This window comes from Camellia sinensis, chromosome 15 (genome assembly GCF_055761805.1).
Source record: "Camellia sinensis isolate YWXY chromosome 15, ASM5576180v1, whole genome shotgun sequence".
NCBI lineage: Eukaryota > Viridiplantae > Streptophyta > Magnoliopsida > Ericales > Theaceae > Camellia > Camellia sinensis.
In genome coordinates, this window is record NC_138975.1 from 49445962 (window position 1) to 49462889 (window position 16928).

General features: G+C 42.7%; 1 protein-coding gene and 1 pseudogene across 3 annotated transcripts in view; one reads left to right on the top strand and one right to left on the bottom strand.

Annotated features, from left to right (window-relative positions):
- The window catches only part of LOC114299455 (putative disease resistance RPP13-like protein 1), a 224943-nt gene that overhangs the window by 179316 nt on the left and 28699 nt on the right, over window positions 1-16928 (bottom strand). The gene's annotated exons all lie outside the window — the stretch shown is intronic.
- Window positions 808-1704, top strand: LOC145812985 (NAC domain-containing protein 83 pseudogene; annotated as a pseudogene).

Consider the following 16928-nt stretch of genomic DNA (forward strand, 5'->3'; position numbering starts at 1 on the left):
GAAACTTCGCTGATACAATGATGCTTCCTCGACAATGTTGAAATTTCCTGTTAAAAAAATAAATAAAAATTGTCGAAATTTCGGAGGGTGGGTAACACCATAATAATTGAATCTCATTCTCCAAGCCAAGTCTGGAAATGGTAAGGAAGATCGAAGGTGCTGCAATTGTGTGAAACCGCATTTATAAATTGAAGACACTTTATGGGTACTTTTTTCCGAGAAAAAATTCGTACATACAATAACATGAATATAAATAACAACAACAATAACATCCAATCGAATATAATCAAATTTCACAATGAACTCAAAAAAACCCCTAAAATTAACCAAACAATAACATGCTTTCCCTGCAGCAATGCCCCAAAATAAACAAAATTAAATCACCCAAATCCATTTGCTTTACATAAACATAGAATTTTTCATCAACATGATTGAATTTTCTGTGCTTACAAACAAACCCATTTGCAAACTAACTCATCACAGTAGTGTGAATTATTTCAGAACCCATTTTCTGAATCCACAAAAACCCTCAACTAAACACACACAGAGTGAGAAACACAAATCAATACACCACTTCACACACACACACACACGCATACACACACACACACACATCAGGAATTCATGAATATGAGCTAAGAAAATTTTACCTTGAATTCATGAGAAGCATGAGAATTGATTGTTGATGTTAAAGAGGATAAGGTTATGAAACCCTTTCGATATTGCTCTAAATTTTTCTCAGTTGAAGCCAGGGATAAATCTTGGACAGAGATAGAGATAGAGATAGAGATGGAGATGGAGATGGAGATGGAGATGGAGATGGAGATGGAGAAGGCAAACTTGGTTAGAAATAGAGGAATGATGATGAAACTTCCAATCGATTTTAGATTCCACCCAACTGATAAAGAGCTTGTGGTTCAGTACCTCAACCGAAAGATCCACTCTTTTCCATTGCCTGCCTCTGTCATTCCTGATCTTGATGTTTTCCAGACCAACCCTTGGGACTTGCCTGGTTAGTTACAATTATTCCTCACTTAACTTATTACTACCTAGTTCCTAATTCCTACTAAATTGCGACAAATGTTTGGTTGCTTTCATGCCCTGTTAAAATCAACTAAACGAATAGTTCAAAATGCAATTTGTACATAAATTTAGCAACATCCTTAAACCAAGATTGTATAGATGTGATTGGTTTTAAATAAGGAGCATGCAATGTCTTCTAGGTGTCATATATTAGGGGACATCAAATATTTTCTGAAAAAAATTCTAAAGTCAATCACCTTTTAAAAATTATTTGCACACACAAATAAAAATATTTGAAATCTATGGATACTTTCAAAATTTTCATTATTTTATAAGCACCAAAAATTGAACAAAGAAAATAAAAACAAAATCAAATAGAGCCTTTTTATGTGTTTGTGTTTAATTAAAATTGATAAATTCTTCTAAGCAAACAAAATCAAATAGACCCTTTTTATGTGTTTGTGTTCAATTTTGTTTTTAATGATTTTTTTCCCCCTCTCTATTCATGGTTCAGGTGATTCGAAAGAGAAAAGGTATTTCTTCTGCAAAAGATCAAAAAAGAATGTGAACAAATGCAAGGGAATCACGGGGTCTGGTTATTGGAAAGCCATGGGCAAAGACAAATATATTATATCTCCTGGAAGCAATCAAGCTGTTGGGGTTAAAATTTTTCTCAGTTGAAGCCAGGGTTGACACAGCCCGTCAGAGAGAGAGAGAGAGAGAGAGAGAGAGGCAGGACACGATGAACTCAAAAAAAAAACCTAAAACTAACCAAACAGTATCAGAAATCGCAATAATAATAAAAACACACAGCCCAACAGAGAGAGAAGGGGAGAAGTAGAAACCAAGGACTACCTTGCGAGCCGAGTTCGAGAGGCAGAAATCGAGGACCGGAGAGCAACGTCGAGAGCGAGCGAAGAGGAAGGGTAGGAAAGGAGAAGAACAAAGAGGGAGAGAGAGAGATCTTACCTTGCGAGCCGAGTTCGAGAGGCAGAAACCAAGGACTGGAAAGCAGCGTCGGAGCGAGCGAAAGAAGAAGAACAGAGAGGGAGGAAGGGAGAGAGAGATACAGAGGTAATGTGGAGGAGACGTGGGTGAGAATAGAGAGGGAGAGAGAGACGTGGGTAGGTGGAAGGCTGAGAGACAAATATTTGGGCGGGAAATACATAGATCTGAGCCATTGTTATCTATCCACGGTTGTTATAGGCCATTGGATCAAAATGTATCTCACATACATTTTATACATTTTCAAAAACCTTCTTCCCTTATTATATAGATAATTTAGTCTAAGTGAAACACAAGTAAGTAAAGAGAAATTTATGAATAAATGCTCCTTAAATATAATGTTCCTTATATTTGTAATTATTCTCTCACCGATTGGTAAATATATATATATATATATATATCATTGTGAAATTAATCAAATAAAGAAATACTTAATATTGTGAATTTAAATGCTTTTTTCTTAAACGAAATTATCATATTGAATTTAATATATAACAAGTCTAAGCGATGATTGTAGCAAAACTTTGGCAAGTCGAATTAATTGGTCATTGTGATGACAATTCTTTTATGTTTCTTTTAATTCTTGTTTGAATTAACTATACAAATTTCCCTTAAAGTTTCTAAAAAATATGCAAATCACATTTTTAATTTTTGAAATTACATTATCTTGTTTTTTTTCCTAACTAGCAATACATTATACATACAGACCTCTCTTACTTTAATTGTTAATATACAAAAAGCTCTTATATGTTAACTTGGCCCATGACCATGTTAAAAATTACAATGAAATGACAAAAATATTCTCAAATTAATAGGATTTTAAGCTTAACACCGGCTCAATGGGAGCCCAATATTACTTGCTTGAAATCCCGTTATTTTCAAAACTTAAGAGGTATATGGAAGAAAGAATGAATAGGGAGTGAAACAAATAATGAAGTAAATGACTTTTGTTGCTCAAATAAGAAATACTAATGCTAAGAACATATATTAGAAATACATAATAGATCACAAAAAGTGTATTGACAAATTGAAATTTATTTTGAATGTTGACCCATCATAACTAAGTTTAACCCTAACCATCTATTGCATTTTCAATAAATTATTTTGTGATCCATTCTATGTTCCTAACATTGCTCGAGAAGAAATATAAAAAACTCCAACACATAGGATCCCAAGTCCTGAAGATTTTAACAGTATATTCCAATCAATCTGGTGTAACCAACTTCAAATAGGAATCTTCAAGGCCACTGCTTATAAAAATTGAAGGCAAGCTTGAAAATGAAGACAGATCAACACTTTCTTGCAATTTCATTCTTTCTTAATTTCAGTTCATGCCACTAGTAGATAAACAATGGAAATCTAAAGACCTACTCAAACCCCAATACAATCACAAACCAATGAAAAGAATAGTGCTTTGGCATACCAAACCTTCAAACCTCCCAAATAATGGCACCTCTAAAATCTAAAATCCTAAAACCAATAGTTTATACATCAATCCCCTTCAATCTAATCTAGAGATATAGAATACAACATTCTCTTCAGATTTTACATTTCTCTATGACAGCTCTGGAGGAAGTACATACATGAACATTTCAAGCCATCTATTACTTTCCTCTCAACAAGAAATTTAATCAAAAGACCAAATGAATCAACTTTGGCTCCATAGTATATCAGCATAAGCTTTCTCATCTTCCAGCTCCTTTGCGACATAATCAGCTGCCTCCAATACTTCCTCTTCTTCATCTGGAATCTCTTCTTCTTCTTCCATCAAAAATCCCGATGCAACTGCTTCTATAGATATCTTTCTCCCACGTTCAGACAATGCTTCTCTCATAGCCTGTTTTGTTGCTGGTGTGTCACTGGGTCTATATTTCGGGGCAGGCACAACAAATAGCAATAATATCATCCAAACTTGTACTCTTATGGTTGGGACTACTGTTTGCATCTGATGGTGGAACAATGAAAACGATACCAAGCTCGTAGTTACAGACGTGAAGTCTTGACCCCAATACAGAATTTGTCTTCACAGCTCCAACAGCCTTTGTCCTGAGTGAATTAGAAATTGGGCGTCCCAAGCAGCGACACTGAAGTTATGTGACTCACAATACACCCATCCAAAGGACAAAGCATTCTTTTTATATTGGAAGTGTCTTCGGGCTACCTGCTTTTACCATACATTTTATCCTCTATTATCTTTAACTTAAAACCAGCAATTTCCGATAACATAAATTGAAATAGAAATGGCAGCTAAGGAGATGTTTAAAGAAATGGAGTACATAATCATAATATTGACTTTAGGGGAGAACATTCTTCCCATACTTGTTTATTAAATGATAATATTGAAAGACTACTCCGATACATCATATTAATCTTTGAGATCATGATCATTCATGCATACATGAAAACCCAGGCATGACCTTGAACACAATTTGAAAATCTCTTCTATATTCGATTCAATGTTGACACTTGGAAAATGAGAAAAAAGAAGAGAATAAAACTGACAGAGAGATGGTGTGGAAGCAGCACCGTGGAGAAATTAGAGGGAGGAAGCAACGCTATGGATTGGAACTTCTTATGCAAGAAGAGGAAGGATCGTATATATACACAGCTAGCACCTTTCGAAATTGTTGAGGTAAATAAAATGAGCCTTGAGACTCCTCAAGAGTTTAGTCACATTCCTAGTCTCCTTAATTGCAGTCACATGAAGAATTTAAAAAATAATGGCCCCGTTTGGGAAATTGGCTATTTTAGTAAGTTATTTTAGTTTTTGATTATTTTAGTAGGCTAAAATAGTTGTGTTGGGGAAGAGGGTTAGTTTTTTTGTGTAGTTGAATGTGATGTTTGTGAGAAAAAAAATGAAATGATTATAGGTTTGATGTGACATTTTGTCTTGTTGACAAATTTAGCCTATTTTGTTTTTTAGTGCTATTTTAGCCCAAAAAGCCAAAAAAGCTTCTTCCCAAAGGTTGGCAGAGCTGAGTTGCTATGGGACTGTGGCTTTCTTACTCAATGTATGATACGTTGTATGCAGAAAAAACAACATATTTTTTGCTAAGTAAATAAAATCCATTAACTAAATATGGACGGGAGAAGCCAATACAAAAAGGGAAGAAGGTTACACCATAACAACTTCCAAAGACCAGAAAGGACAACTCCTATAATATGCCAAAAATCCCAAGGATTCTTACAAGACAAATTATCTACAAAATCGAAAAGAGTGTCTATGGAAGGCAAAACCCTCCCAAAAGACCAGCAATACAAAATGGACAAGAAAAAGCTCTTGATTCTATGCACATGCTCCTCAACACCTTGGAATGCTCTCGTGTTATGCTCCCTCCAAATAAGCCATAATCAAGCAAAATTTCGGATGTACAGGCTTTGTCAAATCAATTCAAAAATTTAGGATGTCAAAATTTATGCTTTCAGGTGATAGATTTGTACACAATAGTCATGGTAATTGGTTAACAAAGAATTGCAATTTTCCTTTCTTTTTTGGGTCGGGTTCTACCTTCTTGCCAGAACAACTTCTCTCTGGATATCAAAGCAATGCAAGGCCAATTTGTATTAGTGATTTGGAAGGTAACTAACAGACTATTTGTTGGAAGGCGGAGGATTAACTCTTGATCTAGTGTCAAATAAAAGAAAGATAACATTCAAAAAAACTTTCTTTAAATCAGAGTTCGCATTTTCCCAAGTGGTCGTGGATTTTGTATGTGATAGATTCCCATCTCATAAGTGAATAAGATTACATTTACCCTAGGTGCACATCTGTGAATACAATAGTTCAGAATGGCAAGGAATCCATAAGAAATAGAAAAATGACTCAACTTCACAAAATAACCTTAATATGGCTTTGGATCACTTATTCTTGGATCTATGGCATCATCTCTTTTGTTTGGTTGATGTCCAATGGGTGGCTCCAGGATCTTGTCTAGTAAAAGTAATGGTTTCAATGGATTTTTGGGACTTTGGAGGTACGATGAAAGCAAAAGTGATGTGTCATTGTGTTGTCTTCTCAATTTTTGGGTGATTTGGTTGGAAATGAATGCAAGGATCTTCGAGGATGAATTTGATGATACAGCATCTATATGGGATAGAGTTGTTAATTTCATAACGTAAAAAACTTAAACTTTGGATCATGTATCATGTGTATTATCAAGAAATTAAAACAAAATTGCGTACCCGATTCCATCGTTATGGTTAAACGGAAGCGTGATTGATAGACGGGATTGCCTGTGGTAATGATTTCCAATCCTTTCCTATGACCTTAATGCTTTCTTTTAAGAGAGAGGATTTGAAGAAGTTATGTTGTTCTTGCATATGCATGGCAGGATTGGGACCATAACCATTTGTATTGGTGGCAGTTCAAATAAAAAACCAACCGTGGGCAATTGAACACCAATCAATAACCAACTTACACAATTTCTATTTCTGCCCCTCATAAAAATAGAAATTGTACAAATAGCATCTACACACTAGGTCCATGACAAATATACCCTTTAAACCTGCTAACTAAATTAGATCACTTAAATTTTGAGACTTTTGATAAATGATAACACACACATTTAAATATGTGGTCCCAATTAGAAATTAATCCAACAATCTCCCACTGGACCACATATGTAACCTAATAAATGTGTTTAACTTTAGTGAGCTCAGAACTTTGTTATCATGACCTGAGGGTATCCAAACAATCTTGTCCATTAACTATATTATATAGGATCAAAGCGGTCTTTGTTACATTAATCGTAACTCAACCCACCAATGGTCATGTATACCAATACAGCTAAATGACATAGATCAATCATGAATGCGTAGCATGGAAATTACGTGTAATGTGATCCATACATGCCAATTTCCAACTAGTCCTACTTAACTTTATTGAGATCAATACTTCATAATACGTAACAGAGTGTAATAAACTTGACATGGGTAAGCCCATAAAGGCCATAGCCCACTATGAACAACCCAAGCCCATCACTGGGAGCCCAATACATAACCCAGCTGGTGAAGTCCAAAACAGCTGGAATCCAACGTGGCATAACGAGCCAATGACATTCAGACATGTGGCAGGTAAAAGACAAGCTACATCAGCAGACAAAGATCTGCAAAGTTATTGCCACGGCACATCGCCATTAATGCAGCCCATCACAGCGTTTATTACGACAACACCTCCCCATCGGAACAGCACCCCCTCACCCTTCTTCCTATCTCCAATCTCTCTCTACATTCTACTTCTCTTTCTGACTTACTCATCAGAGGGTTCACTGGGGGACTCCCCGTTCCCCGTTGAACTTGTCTGCAGGTTCATTGGTGGGTTTGATCACTTGGATATTGGCACGAGAAGTGTGGATTAGTCCGACCCGTTCTGCCAGGTACCTGTGGTATATTAATTGTATCATCAGTTGGCGCCGTCTGTGGGAACGACTTTGCTCTGTGCGCCAGTTGTGCTCATTGTCGCCGGATACCCTATCCCAATAACCTTTTCCTACTACCAATCAAAGTGTATGGTCACGACTAGATCCATGGCTTCTCACCATAATGCCGCCGACCATCAAACCGACCCTCCCAATCCAAACAATCCACCACAGTATTTCATCGAGCTCACCAACAGCATTACCCGCATGGCCGAGCAAAACCAAGCCCTGATAAACACCTTACTCCAGAGAAACCTTCCTATGCCTCCTCCACTGTAACGCCCTCAAAATTAACCCATTATATATCATTGACATGCATTATTTAAAGAAGACATTTTATTAATTCATTCATCAGAGTACTACTAAATAATCGAATAAAATGCCCTACAGGCTTACATCTTTCCAAGCCAACACTTGGATACAAAAATACGAGTTCTAACTCAATACAAGAAAAGCCCTAGGCTTGAGTGTTTACATGTACTAACAAATAAAAGCAAACAACAGAAAAATAGTCTTCAGAATCCAAGTCCTTCCAAGCTAAGTCCTTGGAGGTAGCTTATCCCCTGAACCTGAAAATGATGTTCCCATAAAGGGTGAGCCACAGCCCAGTAGAAATATACTAAACCACATATAAGCAATGAATAAAGCAATAGCATTCAACAGATGGTTAACCAGGATAATCAATTACTTCATTTTACAGTCTCATGACACTATTGTCTAAGATACGTTTTACTTCCCAGTTTTATTAACATGGCTCAGAACCTGGCCAAACTTACAACAGTGAATTAAATATATCGTATTCACATCCTTCCAATATCAACAAACAAATGAGACTCAAGCTCAAATAAATCAAAACACTTCATACTTCCAGATTGATACACATTTTAGTGTTGTATCAATAAAACACTTCTATATAAATAAGCACACATAAAAGTGATGCTAATGGAGTCCATCCCCTATCTCCTCCCAAACAAAATCCGGTTTAGAGGTCCATCCCCTATCTTCCCCTAAACCGTGGAGTACATCCCCTATCTCCTCCCACACACAAAACAATGTATGCAAATGCAATGCTCAATCAATACACGTAATTTCTATCAATGCAATAGTCAAAATTTATGACTTAACCAATGTGATTAGTTTCAGTTAATCCTAATCCACATGCATTGTCTACAACAATCACAACTATCCTCCACCGATAGCCCAAAACAGTTATTTCTAAACTGAAAATAACTATGTCCACAATTCAATAGACAAATGATTTCAAATTATCCAATTACGCCATTTAATCAATGAATTCCCCAATTCCATGAATTTAACCATCTTTTCCCAATTCCATGAATTACTTATACAAATCAATTCAATAATTCAACTAGGGTTTTTCCCAAAATTTACCAAAGTATTCCCAACATATTAAAATACCAAAACTTAGAACATAACCTATAAATTGGAGTAGGAAATCCCTACCTCAGAGAAAACAACCCAAATGGTGAAGACAGAGATGAGTGCCCAAAGACCAAAATGCTCCAAATTGCCAAATGTTGAAAGCTCTTGACTCCCTCTATCTTTTTAATAAAGCAACTAGGGTTGAAACACTCTCTAAACAGATCAAACCTAAGAGAGAAGGTGAGTAGGGAGAGAGAGAGGTCGAACCTAGGGTTTGGAATCAAAAGAATATGAAAAAGACTGATCAAATCCCGCTGCTGTGTATTTAAACTGGACAGGCTCGCTCGAGCGAATACTTTGTCGCTCGAGCGACCAGACACAGAGAATCTACACTCGAGCCAAGGAAGCCTTGCTCGAGCCAACAACCCAAAAGCTCGCTCGAGCGAAAGAAAGCTCGATCGAGCGAAGAACTCAAACCCTCAGGTCTGAAACCAGACTCACGCTCGAGCGAAGGAACTATTGCTCGAGCGAAGAACAAACTAACTCGCTCGAGCGAAGAAAAGCTCGCTCGAGCCAAGAATGCAAAGCTTCAGGTCCAACCCAGACGCAAACTCTCGCTCGGACTACCAAACCCCGGCTCGAGCGAAGAACCAAAACAACATCTCGCTCGAGCGACAAACTCCTCGCTCGAGCGAATAACCAAAATTCTGGACAACAACACTTGGTTTCTAAACCCAACCAACCTGAACAAACCTGCCTAACATATCCTATAATTCCAAATGAGAAAATAAGGAACAACAACAACAACAATTATACAATGACAGAATCTACGGAACAGACCGGATACAATAATCAAATGGGAAAAGACCGGGGTCGCTATATCCACCACCTCCAGATATTCCCCTTAGCCAAGAACGAGCCCCGAGCCATACTATCCCGCAGCCCTATCCACCCAACTTGGAAGGCCTGCAACCTCCTCCCCCACATATAAATCCACCACGTCCACCCCCGCATCCGTCGATCCTGGCACCAACCCCTGAAGGGAAAGCCAGTAGTGTCCAACCTCCGCTACCCTCCGGTGGTGACAACATCCCTCTCTAAGACGTAGAACTCCGAGCCATAAAGCTCCAACTCTAAGGGGTCATGCAGAACATCCAGCATAAACCCTCTACCACGGTCAACTCACCATCTGTTGCCTCCATCCGGGACAAACCCCTACCCCCCAAGTTCAAAATGCCCACCATCGACTCTTTTGACGGTACGACAGACCCAGTCGACCACCTGGAGACCTACAGAATCCTCATGATCCTCCACGCATTCCCTGACGAGATCATGTGTCGAGCTTTCCCCGTGACACTGAAGGGGTCCGCTCGGCTGTGGTTTAGCTAGTTGTCAGTAGACTCCGTCTCCACTTTCCAGCATCTCAGTGACTCTTTCCTCAGTCATTTTATTGGGGCCCAGTGCCAACGCCGTCAGGCAACCCAACTCCTCAACATCCGCCAGACCAAGGGGGAGACCTTGCGCAGTTTCGTTACCCACTTCAACACCGAAGCCCTGCAGGTGACGGAAAATGATGATAAGGTCATCCTTACAGCTTTCATGGCCGGATTACGGTCATCTAACTTCCTCTTCTCTCTCTCCAAAAACCCTCCCAACTCCATGGCAGCCTTGCTCTCCAAAGCCCAAAAGTACATGAACGCCGAAGATTCCCTAGCCGTCCGCCAAGACCCTACAGCAAAACACCCGATCCCCCGAGAAAAACGAAAAGACTCAGAAGCCAGAAACACCCAGTATAATACCCAAACACCACATTATACCGACCGACCCCCCCGAGCTGACCGGCCGATATAAGTCCGACCGCCCGGTCGGTTCGAGCGGTACACACTCTCAACTCCCCTATGGAACAAGTCCTCAACTAGATCTAGTGGGACTACCCCCTCAAATGGCCCCAACCATCCAGAACCCCTTCCAATCAGAAGGACCAGTCCAAATACTGCCATTTTCACCAGGACCACGGCCATAATACCGATGAGTGTGTTAACCTCAAGGATCAGGTCGAGACCTTAATACGTCAGGGACGTCTTAGCCGGTTCACGGACACCCGCCCCCAGCAGAGACAAAGGACAGAGCCCACCAGAAACACCCGTCGGCGTACTCCTCCTTGGCAGCCAGCTCAACCAAATCAAGGCCATGACCGCCCTCCACAGCAGCCTCGAGCACAAGGTAATCCCGCCCCACCTGTCGGAAAAATCAGAGTTGTTTCCGGCGGGCTTGCTTGTGGAGGACCATCCCGCTCGGCTCAGCGCGCAGAACTCAGGAAAATAAGGCAAGGCTTGGACAAAGAGGTTGCCACATTAGACCAACCTTCCAAACAGCCCAGGCAGTGGACCAAGCCTATTACCTTTACGGACACCAATTGCACAGGCATTCGTTATCCCCATGACGACCCCTTAGTCATTTCAGCTCTCCTCTCCAACTACAAGGTCAGACGGGTTCTCATAGACAACGGCAGCTCTTCAGACATCATTTTCCTCAATTGCTTCCGCCAGCTCAAGATCAGGGAAGAAAGTCTGTCCCCTCTCCAAACCCCCTTGGTCGGTTTCACTGGTGACCGGGTGACCTCCATTGGCTCCATCGACCTCCCCATCACAATTGGCGAGCACCCGCGCCAGACCACCAAGCTGCTCACCTTCCTTGTTGTCGACTGCCCCTCTGCCTACAACATCATCCTTGGTTGTACCACCCTAAATGCTTTCCAAGCTATTACATCAACTTATCACCTAGCCATCAAGTTCCCCACCGATCTTGGGGTCGGGACAGTGAGGAGGGAGCAAACCGTGGCTAGGGAGTGTTATGTCGCCTCACTCAAGGAAGTCAAGCTGAAAGAGGCTATGATCATTGAAGGGCTTGACGTCTGAGATGAGGATGAGCTGGTCAGAGGAGAACCTGTGGAGGAGCTCGTTAAGGTTCCCATCGACCCCACCAACCCAACCAAAACTGCCAAAATCGACAGCCAACTATCCTCCCAGGCAAAAGCTGACCTCACTGCCCTCCTGACCGAGCACAATGATGTATTTTCCTGGACCCATTCAAACATGCCGGGTATTGACCCCTCTTTCATAACCCATTGCCTCAGCATTGAACCCCATTTCCGACCTTACCGCCAGAAACAGCGCATCTTTCATCCGGAGCACAATACTCTTATCGCTGCAGAGGTTGATAAGCTTCTCGAGGCCCAATTCATCAAAAACGTGGACTACCCTAGGTGGTTGTCAAACCTGGTCCTGGTCCGCAAGAACAATGGCAAATGGTGACTCTGTGTCGACTACTCCGACCTTAACCGAGCGTACCCCAAAGATAACTATCCTCTTCCCCGCATAGACCTGCTGGTCGACGCCACGGCCGGTCACCAAATGCTCAGTTTCATGGATGCTTTCTCTGGGTACAACCAAATTCTGATGCACCCGTCTGACCGAGAACACACCTCCTTCATTATCGACCAAGGTACCTACCACTACCATGTGATGCCATTTGGACTGAAAAATGCTGGGGCCACCTACCAACGGCTGGTCAATGCTGTTTTCCATCATCAGATAGGTCGGAATATGGAAGTATATGTCGACGACATACTCGTCAAGAGCAAACTTTCTGCTGACCATCTGACCGACCTGCCAGAGACCTTCGCCACCCTACGTAAGTACCAAGTGAACCTCAACCCAGAGAAGTGTGCCTTCGGCGTAGTATCTGGGAAGTTTTTGGGTTTCATGGTCAATCAGCGCGGCATTAAAGCTAACCCTGAAAAAATCAAGGCCTTGATTGAAATGCAGTCACCCAGAACGGTCAAAAAGGTTCAGAGACTCACTGGCCGAGTAGCCGCCCTCAACTGCTTCATTTCCCGCGCAACGGATAAGTGCCTTCCCTTCTTCAAAGTTCTTCGACAAACTTTTGAATGGACGACCGAATCTGAAGAGGCCTTTCAGCAGTTGAAGCAGTGTATGGCCAACCCCCCTTTCTTTCTCAGGCAATCACGAGCGAACCCCTCTTCCTCTACTTAGCCGTTTCAAGCACCGCAGTCAGTGCAGCTCTTATCAAGGAAGACGGTTCTGTCCAGCGGCCGGTCTACTACATCAGTCGGGCTTTCAGGGGAGCGGAGCAGAATTACCCACTACTAGAAAAATTGTCCTTGGCCTTGGTCACCACCTCCAGACGACTCCGTCCTTACTTCCAAGCCCATTCCATAGTGGTCCTCACCGACCAACCTTTGAAGAAAGTAATGCAGCAACTAGAGCTCTCAGGCAGACTCGTGCAATGGTCAGTGGAACTCAGCCAGTTTGACATCTCCTATCGACCTCGGACAACAATTAAGGGCCAGGCTGTCGCCGATTTCATCCTGGAGTTCACTAATCCTACCCCAACCACGGTCCCTCCACCGCTAACCCCTACCGAGCCAAAAGACCCTCATTCTTGGACTCTCAACGTCGACGGATTATCCCGCAGAGAAGGCAGCGGGGCTGGTCTCATCCTCACCGCCCCCGAAGGTGGTTATTTCAAATGTGCTCTCCATTTCTTGTTCGATACCAGTAACAATGAGGCCGAATATGAGGCATTGATAGCAGGTCTCCGCCTAGCCAGGGACATTGGTGTCAGCCAGATCCGAGTGTTTAGCGACTCCCAGTTCATTGTCGGACAAATTATGGAGGAATTCGATGCAAAGGAGGACACAATGCGGGCTTATAGGGATATTGCACTTCCTCTTGTTCTCCTCTTCAATACTTTTCACATCCAGCACATTCCTCGGGCGAAAAACTCTAAGGCGGATAAGATGGCTCAGTTGGCTTCTGCAGACCAGTTCGACCTCAGCCATGGTGTCTGTCTCGAGTACCTAGCCCACCCTGCCATTTCCCCTGACCAACAAGAAGTACAGTTCCTCTAGAATGCACCCATCCCTTGGGCGTCGGACATCTTCCTATTTTTGACAACGGGGGAACTTCCTGATGACCAACAGCAAGCCGCCAAGGTTAGGGCCCGGTCGTCCAATTACATCCTCGTTAGTGGTGTCTTGTACAAATGCGGCTTTTCACGCCCGTATCTGCGATGCCTCAACCCGGCTCAAGCAACCTATGTGATGCGAGAAATCCATGAGGGTATCTTCGGTAATCATTCAGGCGGCAGGTCCCTAGCCCACAAAATACTTCGCACTGGCTATTTCTGGCCTACTCTCAACCAAGATGCGACTGACTTCATCCTCAAATGTGATAAGTGTCAACGCTTTGCCAACATCCCCCATGCTCCTCCTACAGAACTGATCACACTTTGCAGTCCCTATCCGTTCGCCAAATGGGGGATCGACTTAGTTGGTCCACTTCCCACCGGCCGAGGCCAGACCAAGTTCGCGATCGTCGCCATTGACTATTTCACCAAGTGGGTAGAGGCAGAACCCCTTGCCACCATCACCGAGCGGAACACAACCAAATTCATCTAGCAGTCGATCGTATGCAGGTTTGGCATCCCTCAAGCCATCGTCTCTGACAACGGCAAACAGTTCGACAACGCCAAGTACAGGAAGTTTTGTGCAGACCTCCAGATCCTGCCCTATTTCTCCTCCCCAGGTCATCCCCAAGCCAATGGCCAAGTCGAGGTTACTAACCGTTCTCTTCTGAAGATCATCAAAACTAAGCTAGAAGCTGCTAAAGGACTTTGGGCTAAGGAACTACCGAATGTACTCTGGGCCTACCGTACTACCGCCCGGACTTCCACTGGGGAGACCCCCTTTCGCTTAACATACGGCATTGAGGCGGTCATCCCAGTGGAAGTCAGTCTGCCTACCCCAAGGGTTTTACACCCTATCCCAGAGCTAACCGAAGAGCTCCGTCGGGCTGATCTTGACCTAATCAAAGAGCTCAGAGAAACCACTGCAGTTCGACTGGCCTCCTACCAACAAAAACTGAGAACACACTACAACCGCAGAGTCCGACCAAGGGAGTTCGCCGTAGGGGACCTTGTCTTACACGAAGTAACCCTTACCACCAAAAATTCCGACTGAAGGCAAACTGGCAGCCAAGTGGGAGGGACTTTACGTTGTGAAAGCCCGACCACGGCCAAGCACTTACCGACTTCAGGACATGGAAGGTCGAGATCTCCCCCACCCGTGGAACGCCGAGCATTTGAAGCGTTACTTTCAATAAACTCCTACTTTTTATTGCTCAGTTATTGTAATTTCTTTTTGACGAATTTACACACATGAACATACTTGTTCTCCCCTGGCATAATGTAAATTTTGATCAACTGGATCACACTTTCCATGACAACAATTTTATATCTCAGCTATCTGTGTGTTGTCCCAATAACATTTTGGTTGCAGCACTTATTAAAAAGCCTCAGCTAGACTGAGCACCAAAAGCCTCGGCCAGACCAAGCACCAAAAACCTCGGCCAGACCGAGCGCCAAAAGCCTCAGCCAAACTGAGCACCAAAAGCCTCAGCCAGACCAAGCATGACAAGTCTCAGCCAAACTGAGTGCCACAATTCCAGGTCCAAACTGAGTTACTTGCAACGTCAGTAAATCACAGCTTAGCCCCAACTGAGCACACATACTTGTGGCATTAGTAGACACACTTAGTCACAATTCCAAGTCCAAGTTTTTACACCACTTTGCACTTAGTCAAATCCCAACGACGTTCTTACATGTTTCCTTTACTAGTTAGAATGTTTTCTTCTCCATCAACTTTTACAAGTCAACCTCTTTCCTTATTAGTCAAGCCTAACTCCAATAAACCACCACATCCACTTCAGCAGTGTGGCAAACACAAACTCATAATTTTATTACAAGTTCAATTCCACTTTGCATTGAGGAGTTCTTAACTTTACTCTGCACTGAGTTTTTATTAGAAGTTCAATTTCACTCTGCATTGAGTTTTTATTACAGATTCACTTCCACTCTGCATTGAGGAGTTCTTAAATTTAGTTTTTATTACAACTTTACCTCCACTTTGCAGATGCACACAAGCCACCATTCTCATTCATTTTAGATGCGTAAGCACAGATAGTCGAATGAAAACACAACTGAAATTTTATTTATTCACAAATTTGTACATAAGTTCATTACAGTAATTTAAAAAGAAAAAAAAGAGTACAAGGTCTTCTTCTTCTTCTTCTTCAATTACTCCTTCTCACTGGACACGAGGTCTTCTTCTTCAATACCCTCATCCAGGGGGTCTGGGCCACATCGTCGTCGTCAATTTTTACACTACTAAGGTCTAAGTCTAGGAACAGTTCTTCAGCTTTACGCTTGAACATCTTCCAACCACTGTCCCAGAACTCAGCCATTTTGTGTTTATAGAAGTCTGACCGCTGGAAGCTCTCAATCACTTCTGCCTCAGTCCTGTCCCCAACGGTCGTTCCAGATGGGCCCGCCCCCCCAGACACCTCCCTCGCCACGCTGTTGATGACCGCGGCGTCGATCGCCATCTGAAACTCAGCAGACCCCTTGAATTATTCTATTGCTGCAACATACAGATCGGGGTATGCTGCCATTTCAGAGGTAGCCTTGGTTCTCTCTCCCTCCAGCCCCTTCTGCAGGCTCGCCTTTTCAGAGGCCATCCTGGCCCTCTCTTCCTCCCACTCCTTCTGCAGGCTCACCTTTTGAGAGGCCGCCTTAGCCCTCTCTTCCTCCAACTTCTTCTGAAGGTTCACCCTCACCTCCATTGCCTTAGCCCGCTCGTCTTCCAGCTCCTTCTGCAGCCCAGCAATCTTCAGATCTGCATCTTCTTTTTCCTTTATCTGCTGGGCGTGCAGATCTTCATTGCTGGTCATAGCCTCTTCAAATCGTTCCACGGCGACCGCGCAAGCCTTTTGAACATCCACCAACTTCTTCTGCTCGCCAGCAAGCTGGAACTCGAGCGACACTACCCTGCGGCGTTCGTTTTCTAGCTCCAACTTGACCGCACTCAGCTCCGCTTGGGCTTGGTCAGCAACATTGCTGTGAACAATGGCCAACACTTGCATCTTTTTCTCTTTTTCAGCTTCCTGCCAATCCCTAGAGCACACGCCTCACGCAGCCTTCTTCCACCCTGCACTATTCCTTTTAAAGTTGGCAAGTTGA